This window comes from Hyla sarda, chromosome 4, assembly GCF_029499605.1.
Source record: "Hyla sarda isolate aHylSar1 chromosome 4, aHylSar1.hap1, whole genome shotgun sequence".
Taxonomy (NCBI): Eukaryota; Metazoa; Chordata; class Amphibia; order Anura; family Hylidae; genus Hyla; species Hyla sarda.
In genome coordinates, this window is record NC_079192.1 from 89,741,728 (window position 1) to 89,763,766 (window position 22,039).

General features: G+C 43.4%; 1 long non-coding RNA gene across 2 annotated transcripts; it reads right to left on the reverse strand.

Moving 5' to 3' along the window:
* Positions 1–6,436: 6,436 nt before the first annotated feature.
* Positions 6,437–20,158, reverse strand: LOC130368182 (uncharacterized). 2 transcript variants are annotated; one of them, XR_008892325.1, is made up of 6 exons: positions 20,128–20,158; positions 7,998–8,082; positions 7,060–7,100; positions 6,899–6,965; positions 6,634–6,798; positions 6,437–6,531 (listed from the first exon to the last, which is right to left on the reverse strand). It is a non-coding gene; the product is annotated as an uncharacterized LOC130368182 (long non-coding RNA). The 2 variants fall into 2 exon arrangements; XR_008892324.1 differs by lacking the exon at positions 20,128–20,158 and adding an exon at positions 17,051–17,409.
* Between the last annotated feature and the right edge of the window lie 1,881 nt (positions 20,159–22,039).

Genomic DNA, 22,039 nt, shown 5'->3' on the forward strand with positions numbered 1-22,039 from the left:
TCTGATGGCTCCAACTCTGATAGAGACTCTCAAAACTCATCTGTGGATAGTGACGCCCCTGAGTACTGGGGTAAAAGTCCCCCTGCAAAGAAAAAATTATTCAAGACCCCGATGAAAGTGAGACATAATAAACGCCGTTCCCGTGACCATTCATCCTCTGAGGACTCTCATACTCCAACGGAGGATGCCCCTCATAGGTCTGCACCCTCTAGACTGCCACGCTTCAGTCACATGTGCCGCCTCCTACCTTTCCACTTACTCCTGAGATGGCGCTCTCGACATTGCAGGGACACCCTGAATTGCAAGCACTCTTGACCCTGATCCCCACTAAAGCTGACTTGGCAACGCTGGCGACCGATCTCAAACTTGCTTGGAACCGTGACCTGGAACCCGTTAAGGCTGAGGTGTCTAACTTACATAAGAAGGTCCAGAGACTGGAGGATTTTTGCTCTACTACTACAACCCATCTCCAGAAACTACAGGAAGCCACAGAGAAATTGACATTACAGCAAATCCACACAATTGATCACTTGGACGATCTTGATAATAGGAATCGGCGCAATAATCTTAGGATCAAGGGCCTTCCGGAAACAGTTCTACCTCAGAACTTGCCAGATACATTGCAACGTCTCTTTAATGAACTACTAAAGAAACCGCCGTATTCGAACATAGAACTGGATCGTGCTCACAGGGCTCTCAGAGCGAAACATCCTGATCCGAAAAAGCCCCGTGATGTTGTCTGCAGAGTGCATCATTTTCTCCAGAAAGAGGCAATCCTGAGAGGTGCTAGACAGGTTAAAAACCTTTCCTATAATGGTTCCCCTATACAGATATACCCAGATCTTTCTCTACGGACCCTCCGTTTGAGAGCCTCCTTGAAACCGTTGCTGACTCTGTTACAAAATGCTAAAATTGTTTACAGATGGGGCTTCCCCTTCTCTCTGATTGCAAAGTATGGATCCAATATCTCTACGCTCAAGAGACCGGAAGATTTGCCTGCCTTCCTTGAAGCCTTCCGTATCCCCCATGTCAGTCTGCCTGAGTGGGAAGCCTTGTTCTTATCTCCCCTTCCTGCTGCACCGCAAAACCGTCCTGATCGATCTCCGAGAGACCGTCCATCCGAGGTCACCACAAGTGTCCCGCTGCAGCAAAGATCGAAACGTAAAACCTGAGCTGCCTATCTGAGATATTAGTGTATTACCTCATATGTAGTTTAACACTGTCAAATGTGGTTGCATTATGTCACCGCAGATAGATTACTGATATTTCTTGTCTTTTATAGCTTGTCCTCATATGGTCACTGTTTCCTGGCCTGTTAGTCTTATATTCTTTACTTGTTTATTTTATGTCTCCTTTGCTCCCATGGTACCCACTCTTCCTAAATATAATTTACTACCTGCACACATAATGCCCATAACCTACCAACTACCATTGTTCCCCTAATTTAGTTGCTACTGTTGTCTCACTTAGCCCGTTTCATACTCGCCTCATCCCCTTAAGCAGGGATGAAGCTCTGACCTGTTACTCATAAGTCCAACCCAGGACCACTAAATGCTGTCCTTTCTGGCTTGTCTACCACGTTACCCCACTAGTATGTACATCGGACTGGTTCCGTTGGTACCTCTGACCCTTATGGTCTATTCCTTTAGTCCCTTTGCTTCTGTGTCTGTGCAGAAGCTTCTCTTCCCTTGCTTTCCTCCCTTTTCCCTTCCTCCCCACTTACTTGTGCTCTCTTCTATACGCAGACTTGAATCCTCGGACACTTGCCTGACTGATGGGCTGGACCCTCCACCTGTCTACCAACGGTGTGGTGAATATTGGCAATTATTCGCGAAATTAATAGCAAATAGATTGGCACCCTACATGAGCTCCCTCATCCACCCGGATCAGGTGGGCTTCGTCCGCGGAAGGGAGGCAAGAGATAATACTCTATGAGCATTCTCTGCAGTGCATTGTGCTCGATTACACGCTTCTCCCCTATTCTTGCTCTCTCTGGACGCGGAGAAGGCCTTTGACTGGGTGGACTGGGAATTTTTGGGATCGACTCTGAGACAAATAGGTTTGGGCCCCCATATGTTTGCCAGAATCATGGCGCTGTATTCCTCACCCCAGGCTAGAATCAGAATCAATGGACAGCTGTCGGCTCCCTTTAGCATTCGCAACGGTACGAGGCAAGGCTGCCCATTATCACCTATCCTTTATGTCCTATGCATGGAGCACTTGCTCAATGCAATACGTTCGAATCCAGATATAAGAGGCCTCTCCTCTCCCTCGTGCAGTTGCAAATGCTCAGCGTTCGCTGACGATGTCCTTCTATTTCTCTCCTCCCCGCTCACTACCCTCCCTTCCCTCCTCTCCACCATAGCACAATATTCGGCTTATAGTAACTATAAACTGAACCCATCCAAAAGCGAAGCTTTGAATATCACACTGCCCTCCCAAATGATCACTCACATTTCTTCCACTTACCCTTTTAAATGGCAGAGGTCATCACTGAAATATCTTGGGATCCTAGTCCCTAGTGATCTGGCTAGCACTTTTCAATTAAATTTTCCCCCATTGTTCCACACCCTGAGAACTGACTTGTCGAAATGGGACAATAAAAACTTCTCATGGATTGGCAGGGTAATTATTTTTTAAATGAACATCCTACCCCGCTTACTCTATCTCTTTGCCTGTATCCCCTGTCATATCCCCCGTTCTTTCTTTAAGGACCTCTCTGCAATGCAGTCTCACTTTGTTTGGAGTAAGAAACATCCCCGCTTGGCAGGGAAGGTGCTTTATAGACGCAAGAGGGAGGGTGGCCTCGCACTGCCAGACTGCCTATCGTATTACAAGGCGATCATATTAGCCAGAATACTAGACTGCTACCACAGTCAGACTGCTAAGCAATGGGTTGTCTTTGAAAGAAATCTCTGTGGTGTGGATGCTAGGTCTACCTTGTGGACCAAAAGACTGCCCGCCCCCTTGCACCCACCTGACCATTTACCCCCGGTAACACATTCAATACTGCGAGCACATCAGTCCTACCTGAAAAATACATCTCACTATTTCCCGGATGGCCCCCTTATGCCCCTGTTTGGCAATGTGCTCTTCCCTCCAGCGCAGACTTCTGCCACTTTCTTAACGCGTAAAAAGTCTGATTATGTCCTATTCTCTTCCTTACTGCAACCCACAGGCTTGAAATCCCTCTACGACCTTTTGGGTGGAACTCAGCCTTCAACTATACATAGGTTCCAATATAGTCAACTTCTACACTTCTATAACACCAACAAAGCCGCACTCCGTCTTCATAGACAACTGACCCCCTTTGAAACCCTTTGTGCGGCCTCCGCTCCTGTCCCCCATGCAATCGGAACTCTCTATGCCCTGATCATAGGGGAACGCTCTGAAATTCCCCTGCCCTATCGAGTGGCATGGGAAAGGGAACTACAATGTTCTATTCCTGACAATGACTGGTCTCGTGCCCTGCTACATTGTCACAAATCTAGTATCTCATGCAAGGCACAAGAAACTAACTATAAAATCATCACGAGATGGTACAGAGTGCCGTCTCTTTTGGCGCAGATGTTCCCACAGGCTTCTGATGCATGTTGGAGGTGCGAACGCTCAAAAGGGACAATGTCCCATATCTGGGTGACATGCCCGACATTGAATACGTTTTGGACACAAGTTTTATCTACCGTAAATAGGCTGACGACCCTTTCCATCGATAAGGACCCACGACCTATCCTCCTGTCCATATTCCCTAACACATGCCCCCGTCTGTCAGCCACTTTAGCACACTATTTACTTATCTCGGCTAGAGCTGTGATCCCTCGCCTTTGGAAATCTCCACTACCCCCGACCTACTCCTCATGGCTGAGGGAAGTTACCTATACTTGTAGGATGGAAGAACTCCGGGCAGACTCTACCCGACAGTTCGATAAATACCATGCTGTTTGGTCGCCTTGGCTACCCTATGTTGCCTTTCAGGAGTTCACTGATGATAACCTGGATCTGTCACCACGCACGCTCATCCCCCTCTGTCCAACTCCGCAATAGCTCACCCACAGTTGCTGTTTACTGCTTAGACAGGTGGAGAGGTTCAGTCCGAACAGGTAAGACTCTCTGCCATATTACACTAAGTCTGCTGCATCCTATCTCCCCCTCTTCGATTCTTCTAACCCCCCCCCCCTCCTTCCTCTATCCCCCCCCCCTGTATCTTTTCCTCTCTCTCCCTCCTCTCCTATCTTCCAGTTCCCTCTACCGATATTGTGTTTCCTTTGTCTGCCCTGGTTCTCTGCTTCACTACTGGCGATGTTTGAATTTTCGCTAAAGTTATCGAATTTATACGTAGTTCTGAATCCTGTTAGCTACTCACAATCTCTGTTCTCTGGAGTTCATTTATGATGTGAGGCTCGGACTGCTGTAATGTTTAACTTCGCTGAGTGACCCAAACTCCTTGTTTACTTGAGCCATGTGGGCTTTGTTGCCTGACCAGTGTAGACACTTCTCTTGTTGTAATTTTCATTTTACCTTGTATATTGAAAACCTTAATAAAACTTTACTTTGAAAAAAAAAAAGAAAAATGTTTTATTCAATGTTATGTATGATGTTCATACAAGGTTGCCTTACAATGTTTTATTGTTATTTATTGTTTGATATTTAATAAAGGGGCTGCTGTGGCCTTGTTACCACCAACACTGTGTCTGTCATGTTTAAGGTAAGGGATTCCTCGTTACAAAGGGGGCTTTGGGGGTTGGTGGATGGTAGGCTTTAGCAGCTATAATATCCCCAAGTCAAGGGTCCAGGCTGTAAAATAGAAGAACACCGGAGCAGCCAGATACACTGACTCTAAGGCTGAGCCTCATACTTCTACCGAAGCTGCAGAGTTATAGGGGAACTGTAAAAATGAAAGTACTAAAACCCCCAGTGTGGTCAGTCTGTGCCCCCCTAAGGGTCAGGGTTGGAGGAGGCACAGGTTGAAAAGACACACTACAATGGGAGTTGTAGTACTGTAGTTGTTAAAGAAAAAAAATATGTTTTCATCATGTTGCCCATAGCAACCAATCAGATTGCTTCTTTCATTCTTGAGAAGACCTCTGAAAAATAAAAGAAATGATCTGATTGGTTGCTAAGAGCAACTGGACAACATTTCCTCTCCACAGGTACATTTCCCCGATTGTCTTCATATTTAGGATGAGAATCTACTGACAAAGTGAGTAGCCAACCATTTCTGGGCATAAAACTCTGTAAGAGACAGCAGTCTGGGGGCGTCTGTGGTGGACATGAAGGAAGGGGGGGGGTCCAGGGAAATTGAGATTTGACGTCTGCAGCGAGCGCTTCTCACTGAGCGACGGGTCTCATCCCAGGTATTGCAGGGGGACCCCCCACGATCAGCTACTTATCCCATAACCCATGGATAGGGGATAAGTTAATTTTTGCCATAGTTCTCCTTTAATTGGCCAGAACACACCCAAAATCGGTCCCAGCCAAATATTGCTTCGTGTCCTGTCATTTCTCCCAGCTGTTCTTTTTCTACCTGCTTGTAAGGCATGCCTACACTCTCTAATTCCTTAAAGTGGTACTCCGCCCCTAGATATCTTATCCCCTACCTTAAGGATAGGACAAAAGATGACTGATCACTGGGACCCCCGCAATCTTCATGCAGCACCCGGCGTTCCAAATAATATATTTAGAACTCTGGGTTCTCGTGGTGCGGGTCGTGACCTCCCGCCACGCCCTTTCCATTTATGTCTATGGGAGGTGGTGTGATGTCACAAGAAGGTGTGGCATGATGTCACGAATCCCACCACAGGAACCAGTGAGCTAAACATACTATTTAGAATTTTGGTTGCTGCATGGAGATTGCTGGGGTCCCAGCAGCAGGATCCCCTTGATCAGACATCTTATTCCCTATCCTTTACATAGGGGATAAGATATCTAGAGGCGGAGTACCCCTTTAAGGGACAGTTCATGTACCCAAAAGTTGATCCTTTGCAACCGTATGACCCCTAGCAAGTTCCCTGCATGAGTCCCATTCATCAGAAAAAGGCTTGTGCATGGAACTTGCTGGGTGTTCTACGTTTGCCTCATAAACTGCACCACCCAGCACCAGTTGCCTCTCTCTGCACCGCATTATGCAGATCGTGCAGGAGAGCAGCTTTGGTCATCCATGTTTTGCTAACTCTATTTTCACACACAGAAATAAATTAATGAGTCGAGCAAGTCAAAGAACAGTTTAAAAAAAGGGGAACTTTATTTATTATTTATTAAAATGTTTGTGTAGGGGACTTTTTGTAACCTCCCATCACTCACAAAGAGCGTACAGTAACTAATACTCAGGACAGGAAAAACCTCCAGAGGGGAGGAAACCTGTAGGGAATCCATGGCTACTGTATGGCCCTTCCTCTGGGCATACTAAAGGAGGTTACCTCTATAATTTGGGCAAATGTTTCTGTGTATGTGCATGATTCCTAGGCCTGTGCCTTCATCCAACGTCTTGCTGTAGGTCCCGAAATGCTACTCCATGTCCTGGAAATAGTGCATCTAAGATAGGGGACAAAAAAGATAGATTATTTACATGTTTATCATAGAAATACACATGGAACTGCAATAAAAACCTTTTGGACAAAACAATGTAACACTTACCAGTCACAGTCATGTGCATGACTTTGCATTCCCGTGTCCCTACACAGTGTCCAGCACCGGCCCCTCACTGATGAACAGGACCAGTGTTATTTCTGGGGCTATGCCTTCATCCAACGTCTTGCTGTAGGTCCGGAAATGCTACTCCATGTCCTGGAGATAGTGCATCTAAGATAAGAAAAAAAAGATAAATTATTTACATGTTTATCATAGAAATACACATGGAACTGCACTAAAGACCTTTTGGACACAACAATGTAACACTTACCAGTCACAGTCATGTGTATGACTTTGCATTCCCGCGTCCCTACACAGTGTCCAGCACCGGCCCCTCACTGATGGAAAATGAACAGGAGCAGTGTTATTTCTGCTCAGTGCTGCTCTTTGGTGGACAATGGTTATGACATCACATGTGTGACACGCTGTTACCTCCTGGGAGTTCTATTTCAGTAGTGCTGCTCTCTGATTGGCTGAAAATCAAAAAAGCTTTCTAATATATTCTGTATGACTGTTATCTAAGGTTTTTGACAAATTTTATTAAAATGGCGCCACTCCCTGTGGGTGTGTTATATTTGTTTCTCCTAACCAGACATTCTGTATAAGTAATATAATTTGGTGGCCCCAACAGCCTCGGCCCATAGGTTTCTTACATAGATCAATGCTACTCCGGTAGGCTCAATGAGCAGCGCTGGCCGCCGGGACGTCTGACGAGTGACGTCCCTGACGTTGCGGTCTGGAACGAAGGATGTCACTAGTCATACGTCCCAGCAGCCATTGATTTAAAGTGGTCATGGCTCCTGCTGCCAGTTCAAGATCAGACACCATGGCCCTAGATTGACATACTGCAACACCGATCCCCTGTGGCTGCCCACCTGTTGCAAAACTACAACTCTCAGCCTTCGGCTGTCAGGGCATGCTGGGAGCAGGGGCGGATCCAGAGTCGAGTCTCGGGAGGGGCGCTATTAGAGTATTTTGTGTTGGCGGACAGAAGATTACGGAACTTACAATATTATTAAATGTATCATACAGTCCTAACCTTGTTTAAGACTCTTAGGCCGTGCTCATATGTCAGAAAAATAATCATATATACCAATTGCCACAGAATGGGAAAATGCTAAGGCTCTATAGTGAGGAGAATACGCAGTGATATCAGTGACTACAGGTGACGTCTTATCATTGTGTATTCTCCTCACTATAGAGAAGACGTCACCTGTAATCACTGATATCATTGTGTATTCTCCTCACTATAGAGATCAGTGATTACAGGTGACGTCTTCTCTATAGTGAGGAGAATACACAATGATATCAGTGATTACAGGTGACGTCTTCTCTATAGTCTTTCCTTATCTAATTCAGATGGTACATACCGCCAGGATTTGTTCCAGCTAAATCTTCTCTCTGCAGAACTTGATGCCCAGACGTCTCCTCACTATGCCAATGCATTCTGATCCTCTATATGAAAACAATAATTATTATAATACTGCCAAACACTGTATTCTTTGAATATAATACTGTCACACACCCTCCTAATATAATTCTGACATACTGTACCCCCTGAATATACAACACACTGTACCCTCTGAATATAATACCACCATACACTGTACCCTCTGAATATAATACTATCACACGCTGCACCCTCTAAATATAATACTATCACACACTGTACCCACTGAATATAATACTAACACACACTGTGCCCTCTAAATCTAATACTACCACACAGTGCATTCTCTGAATATAACTTGCTGTGCTGTAACTACCCTCTGAGTAAAATACCGTAATGTATTGTGGCCCCTAAAAAACGTACCACCCCAGAAATTCCTCACAATATACACTATACTTCTGAAAGGCAAAACACTCTGTGCCTTCACATATAGTAATAATGCCCCATCTTGTGCCCCTACATATAATATGACCCGTCCTGTTCCCCCACATAATAATGCCCTCTGTGCTGTGCCCCTCACATAGAATGCTCCTGTCATGTGCCCCACACATTTAATGCCCCCTGTGCTGTGCCCTTCACATATAATGCCCCCATTCTTTGCCCCTCACATATAATGCATCCATCATGCGCCCCTCATATATAAAGCCCCCATCATGCGTCCCGCACATATAATGCCCTTATCATGCGCCCCTCACATATAATGCCCCCTGTGCTGTGCCCTTTACATATAAAGCCCCATGTCCTGTCCACTCAGGGGGCATTATATGTGAGGGGCACAGCACAGGGGGCAATATATGTGAGGGGAACAGCACAGGGGGCAATATATGTGAGGGGAACAGCACAGGGGGCAATATATGTGAGGGGCACAGCACAGGGGGCATTATAAGTGTGGGGTACATAACAGGGGGCATTATATCATATAATGCCCCCCTGTGCTGTGCCCCACACATATAATGCCCCCTGTGCTGTGCCCCACACATATAATTTTTATGTGTGGCACAGCACAAGGGGCATTATATGTGAGGAGCACAGCACAGGGGGCATTATATGTGAGGGGCACAGCACAGGGGGCATTATATGTGAGGGGCATTATATCATATAATGCCCCCCTGTGCTGTGCCCCACACATATAATGCCCCCTGTGCTGTGTGCCCCACACATATAATTTATATGTGTTGCACAGCATAGGGGGCATTGGGTGATCGGCACAGCACAGGGGGCATTATATGATATAATGCCCCCCTGTCCTGTGCCCCTCACATATAATGCCCCCTGTGCTGTGCCCCTCACATATAATGTCCCCTGTGTCGTGCCCCTCACATAATGCCCCCTGTGCTGTGCCACACATATAAATTATATGTGTGGGGCACACAGCACAGGGGGCATTATATGTGAAGGGCACAGGACAGGGGGCATTATGTGAGGGGCACAGCACAGGGGGCATTATATGTGAAGGGCACAGGACAGGGGGCATTATGTGAGGGGCACAGCACAGGGGGCATTATATGTGAAGGGCACAGGACAGGGGGCCCCCTGTCATGTGCTCTTCACATATAATGCCCCCTGTGCTTTGCCCTGCAGACCAGGGACGTGCACAGACATTTTGGAGGGCAGGGGCTCAAGTAAAAAAGAGGGCACTTTTCATAATTTAAAAAACGTCTGCCAGACTTAATGGGCAGATGTGCTGCGGCCCAGGGACACAGTGGACTCCCGCCAGGCTTTCTCGACATTCTTAGCCCCCATAAAAGTTGGTGTTTTTGTAAAATCGAGTCAAGAACAGTTTCTATGAAGGTCTGCCATGTGTATATACACTTTGGCTGTGCTGTCAGTCTTATTTACAGAAAAGATATGACAGCTGCCCTATAATATACTGTATTATAGAGGAGATTTATCAAACCTGTGCAGAGAAAGAGCGGTGCAGTCGCCCATAGCAACCAATCAGATCGTTTTGCGGAAGGATTTTCCTCTGCAAAGGTTTTAATAAATCTCCCCCTATATGCCCCCACCTGAGCTCTATATGACAGAACCCAGCACCCATCACCAATCACCCATCACCCATCCCCAATCACCCAGCACCAATCACCCAGCACCCATCACCCATCCCCAATCACCCAGCACCAATCACCCAGCACCCATCACCCATCCCCAATCACCTAGCACCAATCACCCAGCACCCATCACCAATCACCCAGCACCCATCACCTAGCACCAATCACCCATCACCCATCACCCATCCCCAATCACCCAGCACTCTTCACCCATCCCCAATCACCCAGCACCAATCACCTAGCACCAATCACCCAGCACCCATCACCCATCCCCAATCACCTAGCACCAATCACCCAGCACCCATCACCCATCCCCAATCACCCAGCACCAATCACCTAGCACCAATAACCCAGCACCCATCACCCATCCCCAATCACCTAGCACCAATCACCCATCCCCAATCACCCAGCACCCATCCCCAATCACCCATCCCCAATCACCCAGCACCCATCCCCAATCACCCAGCACCCATCCCCAATCACCCAGCACCCATCCCCAATCACCCATCACCCATCCCCAATCATACAGCACCAATCACCCAGCACCAATCACCCAGCACCAATCACCCAGCACCCATTACCCAGCACCCATCACCAATCACCCAGCACCAATCACCCAGCACCAATCACCCAGCACCAATCACCCAGCACCCATCACCAATCACCCAGCACCAATCACCCAGCACCAATCACCCAGCACCAATCACCCAGCACCAATCACCCAGCACCCATCACCCAGCACCCATCACCAATCACCCATCACCAATCACCCACCTTACGCAGGAATCTCCACACAGCTCTGGTTCTTACACTGAAGAGATGGACACCACACTAATATATGCTTACAGTCTACAATATACTAGAGTTGGCAAAAAAAATAATTATAAATATACAAAGATGGCGAGGCATAGCACAGCATACAGGATGGAGGCAGGGAAGCTCCGCCTCCATTGCGCACAAGACTGACTTCGCATACTAGCAATGTGGGGCAATACCTAGAAAATGGAAAGACCAATTTTTGTATACTGCACTGTAACCTAGTGTATTGGGTTTAGTGCGAGTAAACAGCCTGTCAGTTTCCCTTTAATTATATACTGTACCTCCCCTTAATTCCCTATATACTGTGCCACCATTCATCTATTAATTCCCTATATACTGTGCCACCATTAATGAACTATATACTGTGCCACCATTCATCTATTAATTCCCTATATAATGTGCCACCATTCATCTATTAATTCCCTATATACTGTGCCACCATTAATGAACTATATACTGTGCCACCATTCATCTATTAATTCCCTATATACTGTGCCCCTATTAATGAACTAAATACTGTGCCACTATTAATGAACTATATACTGTGCCACCATTCATCTATTAATTCCCTATATACTGTGCCACCATTAATGAACTATATACTTTGCCACCATTCATCTATTAATTCCCTATATACTGTGCCACCATTCATCTATTAATTCCCTATATACTGTGCCACCATTCATCTATTAATTCCCTATATACTATGTCACCATTAATGAACTATATACTGTGCCACCATTCATCTATTAATTCCCTATATACTGTGCCACTATTAATTAACTATATACTGTGCCACCATTCATCTATTAATTCCCTATATACTGTGCCACTATTAATGAACTATATACTGTGCCACTATTAATGAACTATATACTGTGCCACCATTCATCTATTAATTCCCTATATACTGTGCCACCATTCATCTATTAATTCCCTATATACTTTGCCACTATTAATGAACTATATACTGTGCCACTATTAACCCCTTAAGGACTCAGCCCATTTTGGCCTTAAGGACTCAGACAATTTAATTTTTACGTTTTCATTTTTTCCTCCTCGCCTTCTAAAAATCATAACTCTTTTATATTTTCATCCACAGACTAGTATGAGGGCTTATTTTTTGCGTGACCAGTTGTCCTTTGTAATGACATCACTCATTATATCATAAAATGTATGGCGCAACCAAAAAACACTATTTTTGTGGGGAAATTAAAACGAAAAACGCAATTTTGCTAATTTTGGAAGGTTTTGTTTTCACGCCGTACAATTTATGGTAAAAATGACATGTGTTCTTTATTCTGAGGGTCAATACGATTAAAATGATACCCATTATTATATACTTTTATATTATTGTTGCGCTTAAAAAAAATCACAAACTTTTAAACCAAATTAGTACGTTTATAATCCCTTTATTTTGATGACCTATAACTTTTTTATTTTTCCGTATAAGCGGCGGTATGGGGGCTCATTTTATGCGCCATGATCTGTACTTTTTTTTGATACCACATTTGTATATAAAAAACTTTTAATACATTTTTTATAATTTTTTTTTTAATAAAATGTATTAAAAAAGTAGGAATTTTGGACTTTTAAAAATTTTTTTCGTTCACGCCGTTCACCGTACGGGATCATTAACATTTTATTTTAATAGTTCGGACATTTACGCACGCGGCGATACCAAATATGTCTATAAAAAATGTTTTTTACGCTTTTTGGGGGTAAAATAGGAAAAAACGGACGTTTTACTTTTTTATTGGGGGAGGGGATTTTTCACTTTTTTTTTACTTTTACTTTTACATTTTTTTACATTTTTTTTTACACTTGAATAGTCCCCATAGGGGACTATTCATAGCAATACCATGATTGCTAATACTGATCTGTTCTATGTATAGGACATAGAACAGATCAGTATTATCGGTCATCTCCTGCTCTGGTCTGCTCGATCACAGACCAGAGCAGGAGACGCCGGGAGCCGCACGGAGGAAGGTGAGGGGACCTCCGTGCGGCGTTATGAATGATCGGATCCCCGCAGCAGCGCTGCGGGCGATCCGATCGTTCATTTTAATCGCGAACTCCCGCAGATGCCGGGATCTGTATTGATCCCGGCACCTGAGGGGTTAATGACGGACGCCCGCGAGATCGCGGGCGTCGGCCATTGCCGGCGGGTCCCTGGCTGCGATTAGCAGCCGGGATCAGCCGCGCATGACACGGGCATCGCTCCGATGCCCGCGGTTATGCTTAGGACGTAAATGTACGTCCTGGTGCGTTAAGTACCACCTCACCAGGACGTACATTTACGTCCTGCGTCCTTAAGGGGTTAATGAACTATATACTGTGCCACCATTCATCTATTAATTCCCTATATACTGTGCCACCATTCATCTATTAATTCCCTATATACTGTGCCACCATTAATGAACTATATACTGTGCCACCATTCATATATTAATTCCCTATATACTGTGCCAACATTAATGAACTATATACTGTGCCACTATTATTTAACTATACTGTGCCACCACTAAGGGTGCATTCACACGTGCGTATTTTCTGCTGCAGATCTGCTGCAGATCTGCTTTAGCAGATTTCTCTTCCCATTGTCAATGAGAAGCAAAATCTGCAGCAAAAATAGGCACACGTGAACGCACCCTAAGGATCTACACACAGTGCCAGCATACATAAAAATATAATGTTCCAATATAATGAAATATATGCTGTGCTTCCATAAATTCCCTATATACTGTGCTTACATTCCTCTATTAATTCCCTAATAATGTGCTTCATACAATAAATACAAGCACATAACATAAAGGCACATACAGTACATAGGTAATAATATACACACATACAGTACATAGGTAATATACACACATACAGTACATAGGTTATATACACACATACAGTGCATAGGTAATATACACACATACAGTACATAGGTAATATACACACATACAGTGCATAGGTAATATACACACATACAGTGCATAGGTAATATACACACATACAGTACATAGGTAATATACACACATACCGTACATAGGTAATATACACACATACAGTGCATAGGTAATATACACACATACAGTACATAGGTAATATACACACATACAGTACATAGGTAATATACACACATACAGTACATAGGTAATATACACACATACAGTGCATAGGTAATATACACACATACAGTGCATAGGTAATATACACACATACAGTACATAGGTAATATACACACATACAGTACATAGGTAATATACACACATACAGTACATAGGTAATATACACACATACAGTACATAGGTAATATACACACATACAGTGCATAGGTAATATACACACATACAGTACATAGGTAATATACACACATACAGTGCATAGGTAATATACACACATACAGTACATAGGTAATATACACACATACAGTACATAGGTAATATACACACATACAGTACATAGGTAATATACACACATACAGTACATAGGTAATATACACACATACAGTGCATAGGTAATATACACACATACAGTACATAGGTAATATACACACATACAGTACATAGGTAATATACACACATACAGTACATAGGTAATATACACACATACAGTACATACGTAATATACACACATACAGTACATAGGTAATATACACACATACAGTACATAGGTAATATACACACATACAGTACATAGGTAATATACACACATACAGTACATAGGTAATATACACACATACAGTACATAGGTAATATACACACATACAGTACATAGGTAATATACACACATTTGTGCATAGGTAATATACACACATACAGTCCATAGGTAATATGCACACATACAGTACATAGGTAATATACACACATACAGTACATAGGTAATATACACACATACAGTACATAGGTATTATACACACATACATAGAGACACTGACACATACATACAACATGGAATATATACTAAAAGATATAGCCAATAGGCACATCATACATACAGGTACACACATACAATCACTCACAGATAACACACATACATAGATTTACTTGCTCATATATATATATATATATATATATATATACACACACACACACACACACACATATATACATACATACACATACACATACATACACAGACAGATTCACTTGCTCACATATATATACACACACATACATACACACATATATACACACACACATATATGCATACACACACATATACATACACACATACATACATACATACATACATACACACATACACACATATATACACACACACATATATACATACACACACATACATACACACACACACACATACATACACACACATACACATATATACATACACACACATACATATATACATACATATACATACACACACATACACACATATATACATACATACACACACATACATACATACACACATACACACACATACACACATATATACATACATATACATACACACACATACACACATATATACATACATACACACACACACATACACACACATACATACATACATACACACATACACACACATACACACATATATACATACATATACATACACACACATACACACATATATACATACATACACACACATACATACACACATACATACATACACACACATACACACATATATACATACACACACAGTGGTGTGGAAATAAAAAAAAAAACTACTTGTCCAAGGGACTAAAGCGGAACACAATCTACTTGTCCCTCAAGAAAATCTACTTGTCCTGGTTGATGAAATAATTTCAACCAAAATAGTCTGATCCCCCCCCCCCACTAGACCACCAGGGATGGATATAAGATCCCTTTAGACACTGCTGACAGCGGTGATCTAATGGGTTAATAGGTGATCGCAGCATGCCAGGCTATTAGCGGAGGGAGAGCTGTAGCTCCTCTTACACCCCAGACAAGCCCAGAAAAGTCTAGATGTAACTTTTTGATCACCTTATAAAACATTTCTCATATGAAGTGACCAAAAATTAGCAATTCTGGACTATTCTTTACATTTACACCGTTCACTGTACGGTTTAATTAACATTATATTTTAATAGTCTGGACATTTCCACATGTAGCGATACCACTTATGTTTATTTTTGTACATTATTTTTATTTAAAGAAAATTGGAAACTTTTATTAGGAAAGGGGCTTATTCACATGTATACGCACTTTATAAAATATTTTAATCACTATTTTTCAGTCTCAATAGGGACTTATGTGTTACTGGGGGGGGGGGGGGGTTCTGCTTCTCCAGTTTATGTGCTGCATTTTGTGTCAGAAAATGCTGGAAGTTGCATTTAGTTACTAGATAACTACAACACCCAGCATGCCCTGATGCAGCCTATGGCTCTGCAGCTGGGGGATTCTGGGGGTGCAATTTAGTGCGGGTGCCACTAAAAATAAATAAAATTAGATGGCTCGACGTGACAGTCCGCTCCTACACCCGCCACACACACACCCGCCACTGCACCCCCCCCCCAACATCATACATTACATACACTCACACCATACATATACACCATACATATGCACACATCATACATACACCTGCCGCTGCCCCCCCACATCATACATCACATACACACACATCACACTTAGACATTATACACACATCATACATAGACAGACATCATACACACATCATGCATTACATACACATCACACATAGACATTATACACACATTATACATTACATACACATCACACATAGACATCATACACACATACACTCACACCATACATATCCACCAGTGTTTCCCAACCAGGGTGCCTCCAGCTGTTGCAAAACTATAACTCCCAGCATGCCCAGGGCATGCTGGGAGTTGTAGTTTTGCAACAGCTGGAGGCACCCTGGTTGGGAAACACTGATATACACCATACATATATATCATATACATCATATACATATACATATCATATCATATATATCATACATATCATATATCATATACATCATATACATCATACATACACCTGCCCCCCATCATACATTACATACACACATCACACATACACTCACACCCTACATATACAACCACCCTTCCTGCCGCCGCCTGTATTCTCGGTCTCCTCACCTGAGCCGCCATGAGTGGACATCAGAGCTGTAGTCCCGGCCGGTGTGAGGTCAGATTTCCGTCCTCCCCCTCCCCCCCTGCTCTGTGTTTTCCCCGTGCAAACAAGCAACCTCCCCGTGGTGGATTAGGTCCTGTGGAGACAGGGGGAGGGGGAGGGATAGAGCTGTGTGCGGGGGATGGAGCTGTGCACGGAGCTGTCTACATCCTCTCTCTCCCCCTGCTGTGTCTTCTGAGCTCCGTCCATCCTCCGGGAGGGGAGATAAGGGGGCTCTGCAGTCAGCTGGAGGCCGCCGCCCCCTCCATACACTCTGAGCGCCGGTGTGAGGTGTAGACTTCCATCGGCTCCTGCGCCTCACACCGACATTAAAGAAAAATAAGGGGGGGAAGTCTGTCTGTCCCTGCCCGATACAGGGCTAAATCTATAAACAATTCACCTGCCCGGCGCCCAAAACTACTTGTCCTGGGCGTCGGGCTATAGGATTTCCACATCCCTGACACACATACATACACACATATACACATAGATACACACATATATACATACATACACATACATACATATACACATAGATTCACTTGCTCACATATATACATACACACACACACTGACATACAATCACTCACATATATACACACACACTGACATACAATCACTCACATATATACACACACACTGACATACAATCACTCACATATATACATACACACACACTGACATACAATCACTCACATATATACATACACACACACACTGACATACAATCACTCAAATATATATACACACACACTGACATACAATCACTCACATATATACATACACACACACTGACATACAATCACTCACATATATACATACACACACACTGACATACAATCACTCACATATATATATATATACATGCACACACACACACTGACATACAATCACTCACATATATACATATACACACACTGACATACAATCACTCACATATATACATACATACACACACACTGACATACAATCACTCACATATATACATATACACACACACTGACATACAATCACTCACATATATACATACACACACTGACATACAATCACTCACATATATACATACACACACACACTGACATACAATCACTCACATATATACATACACACACACTGACATACAATCACTCACATATATACATATACACACACTGACATACAATCACTCACATATATACATATACACACACACTGACATACAATCACTCACATATATACATATACACACACACACTGACATACAATCACTCACATATATACACACACACACACTGACATACAATCACTCACATATATACATATACACACACTGACATACAATCACCCACATATATACATATACACACACTGACATACAATCACTCACATATATACATATACGCACACTGACATGCAATCACTCACATATATACATATACACACACTGACATACAATCAATCACATATATACACACACACACACTGACATACAATCACTCACATATATACACACACACACACTGACATACAATCACTCACATATATACATATACACACACTGACATACAATCACTCACATATATACATATACACACACTGACATACAATCACTCACATATATACATATACACACACACTGACATACAATCACTCACATATATACATATACAAACTGACATACAATCACTTACATATATACATATACACACACTGACATACAATCACTCACATATATACATATACACACACACACTGACATACAATCACTCACATATATACATATACACACTGACATACAATCACTCACATATATACATATACACACACACTGACATACAATCACCCACATATATACATATACACACACTGACATGCAATCACTCACATATATACATACACACACTGACATGCAATCACTCACATATATACATACACACACTGACATACAATCACTCACATATATACATACACACACACACACACTGACATACAATCACTCACATATATACATATACACACACACTGACAATCACTCACATATATACATACACACACACACTGACATACAATCACTCACATATATACATATACACACACTGACATACAATCACTCACATATATACATACACACACTGACATACAATCACTCACATATATACATACACACACACACACACACTGACATACAATCACTCACATATATACATATACACACACACTGACATACAATCACTCACATATATACATATACACACACTGACATACAATCACTCACATATATACACACACACTGACATACAATCACTCACATATATACACACACACTGACATACAATCACTCACATATATACATATACACACACTGACATACAATCACCCACATATATACATACACACACTGACATACAATCACTCACATATATACATACACACACTGACATACAATCACTCACATATATACATACACACACTGACATACAATCACTCACATATATACATACACACACTGACATACAATCACTCACATATATACATACACACACTGACATACAATCACTCACATATATACATACACACACACACACACTGACATACAATCACTCACATATATACATATACACACACTGACATACAATCACTCACATATATACATATACACACACTGACATACAATCACTCACATATATACACACACTGACATACAATCACTCACATATATACATACACACACTGACATACAATCACTCACATATATACATACACACACACACACACTGACATACAATCACTCACATATATACATATACACACACTGACATACAATCACTCACATATATACATATACACACACTGACATACAATCACTCACATATATACACACACTGACATACAATCTCTCACATATATTTACAGTTACTTACAGTAAGGCCCCATCCATCCCTCTCTGCACATACATAGAGATAGACACACACACACATATATATATATATATATATATATATATATATATATATATACACACACACTGACATACAATCACTCACATATATTTACAGTTACTTACAGTAAGGGCTGCTTAGACTGGTTTGTGGCCGGACATGTTGTGGGCGGGGGGCCTCCCTCTGCCTCCCTCTGCCTCCTCTGCTCCTGTCTCCTCCGTGTGGAGAGAAGCAAAGAAATGGCAGATAATGACAGGGTGAGTGGCGCCCCCTTGCTGCAGGGAGGGCACAGCACCCTCCATTAAACCACATACAAATCTCCAGCAATGGATCCTTTTTACTTCACTTGTCAGCCTGAGTCTGCACCTCCTTTTGTGAGGGCACTAGAGGGGCAGGTGAGGAAAAGGGCAGGGGCTCCAGCCCCCTTTCACTCCTATGTGTGCACGTCCCTGCTGCAGACCCTCATTAAATATTCCCTTTTCTCTGACCCCCCCTCCTCCTAACAGTGGCGCATATCCTGTTTCCATAATCCCCTGGACCCTGAGCATACCCTTACTTACAGTATGCAGGCCGCAGGGACGGGTCCTCCAGGCGCCGGCGCGATGATGTGACGTCATCGCGCCGGCCTTTAGTGGATCTCGTCCCCGCAGCTCACACGCTGTGTACTCACAGCGTGTGTGTAAGGTTAGTGCAGTGTTTCCCAACCTTTTTCGGGTCGTGGCACACCTCGTAAAAAATTTTTTTCGCGGGGCACCGCTACCGAGGTTGACGAGCAAAAAAAAAGAGGGAAAAAACGCACTGCACTATATCTATTTATCTGTCTCACTGTCACTCAGTACTTACTGCACTTGTCTCCTTGGAGGACCGGACTATAGTAAAAAAAAAATATATATATATATATATATGTATATATATATATATATATATATATATATATGAACAAATTCCTATGCACACTGCATATATCTTATCTTGCATATATCTTATTTTCCCCCACATTAGGCTGGCAGTATAGTCCCCACACATTAGGCTGGCAGTATAGTCCCCCCACATTAGGTTGGCAGTATAGTCCCCACACATTAGGTTGGCAGTATAGTCCCCCCACATTAGGTTGGCAGTATAGTCCCCCTACATTAGGTTGGCAGTATAGTCCCCCCCACATTAGGTTGGCAGTATAGTCTCCCTACATTAGTTTGGCAGTATAGTCCCCCCACATTAGGTTGGCAGTATAGTCCCCCCACATTAGGCCCCATATAGTCCCCCCACATTAGGCCCCCGCATAGTCCCCCCACATTAGGCCCCCTATAGTCCCCCCCACATTAGGCCCCGCATAGTCCCCCCACTTTAGGCCCCGCATAGTCCCCCCACATTAGGCCCCGCATAGTCCCCCCACATTAGGCCCCGCATAGTCCCCCCACATTAAGCCCCGCATAGTCCCCCCACATTAGGCCCCGCATAGTCCCCCCACATTAGACCCTGCATAGTCCCCCCCACATTAGGCCCCGTATAGTCCCCCCACATTAGGCCCCGCATAGTCCCCCCACATTAGGCCCCGCATAGTCCCCCCACATTAGGCCCCGTATAGTCTTCCCACATTAGGCCCAGTATAGTCCCCCCCCCACATTAGGCCCAGTATAGTCCCCCCCACATTAGGCCCAGTATAGTCCCCCCCCCCACATTAGGCCCAGTATAGTCCCCCCACATTAGGCCCAGTATAGTCCCCCCACATTAGGCCCAGTATAGTCCCCCCCCACATTAGGCCCAGTACAGTCCCCCCCACATTAGGCCCAGTATAGTCCCCCCACATTAGGCCCAGTATAGTCCCCCCACATTAGACCCAGTATAGTCCCCCCCACATTAGGCCCAGTATAGTCCCCCCCACATTAGGCCCAGTATAGTCCCCCCACATTAGGCCCAGTATAGTCCCCCCACATTAGGCCCAGTATAGCCCCCCCCACATTAGGCCCAGTATAGTCCCCCCCCACATTAGGCCCAGTATAGTCCCCCCCACATTAGGCCCAGTATAGTCCCCCCACA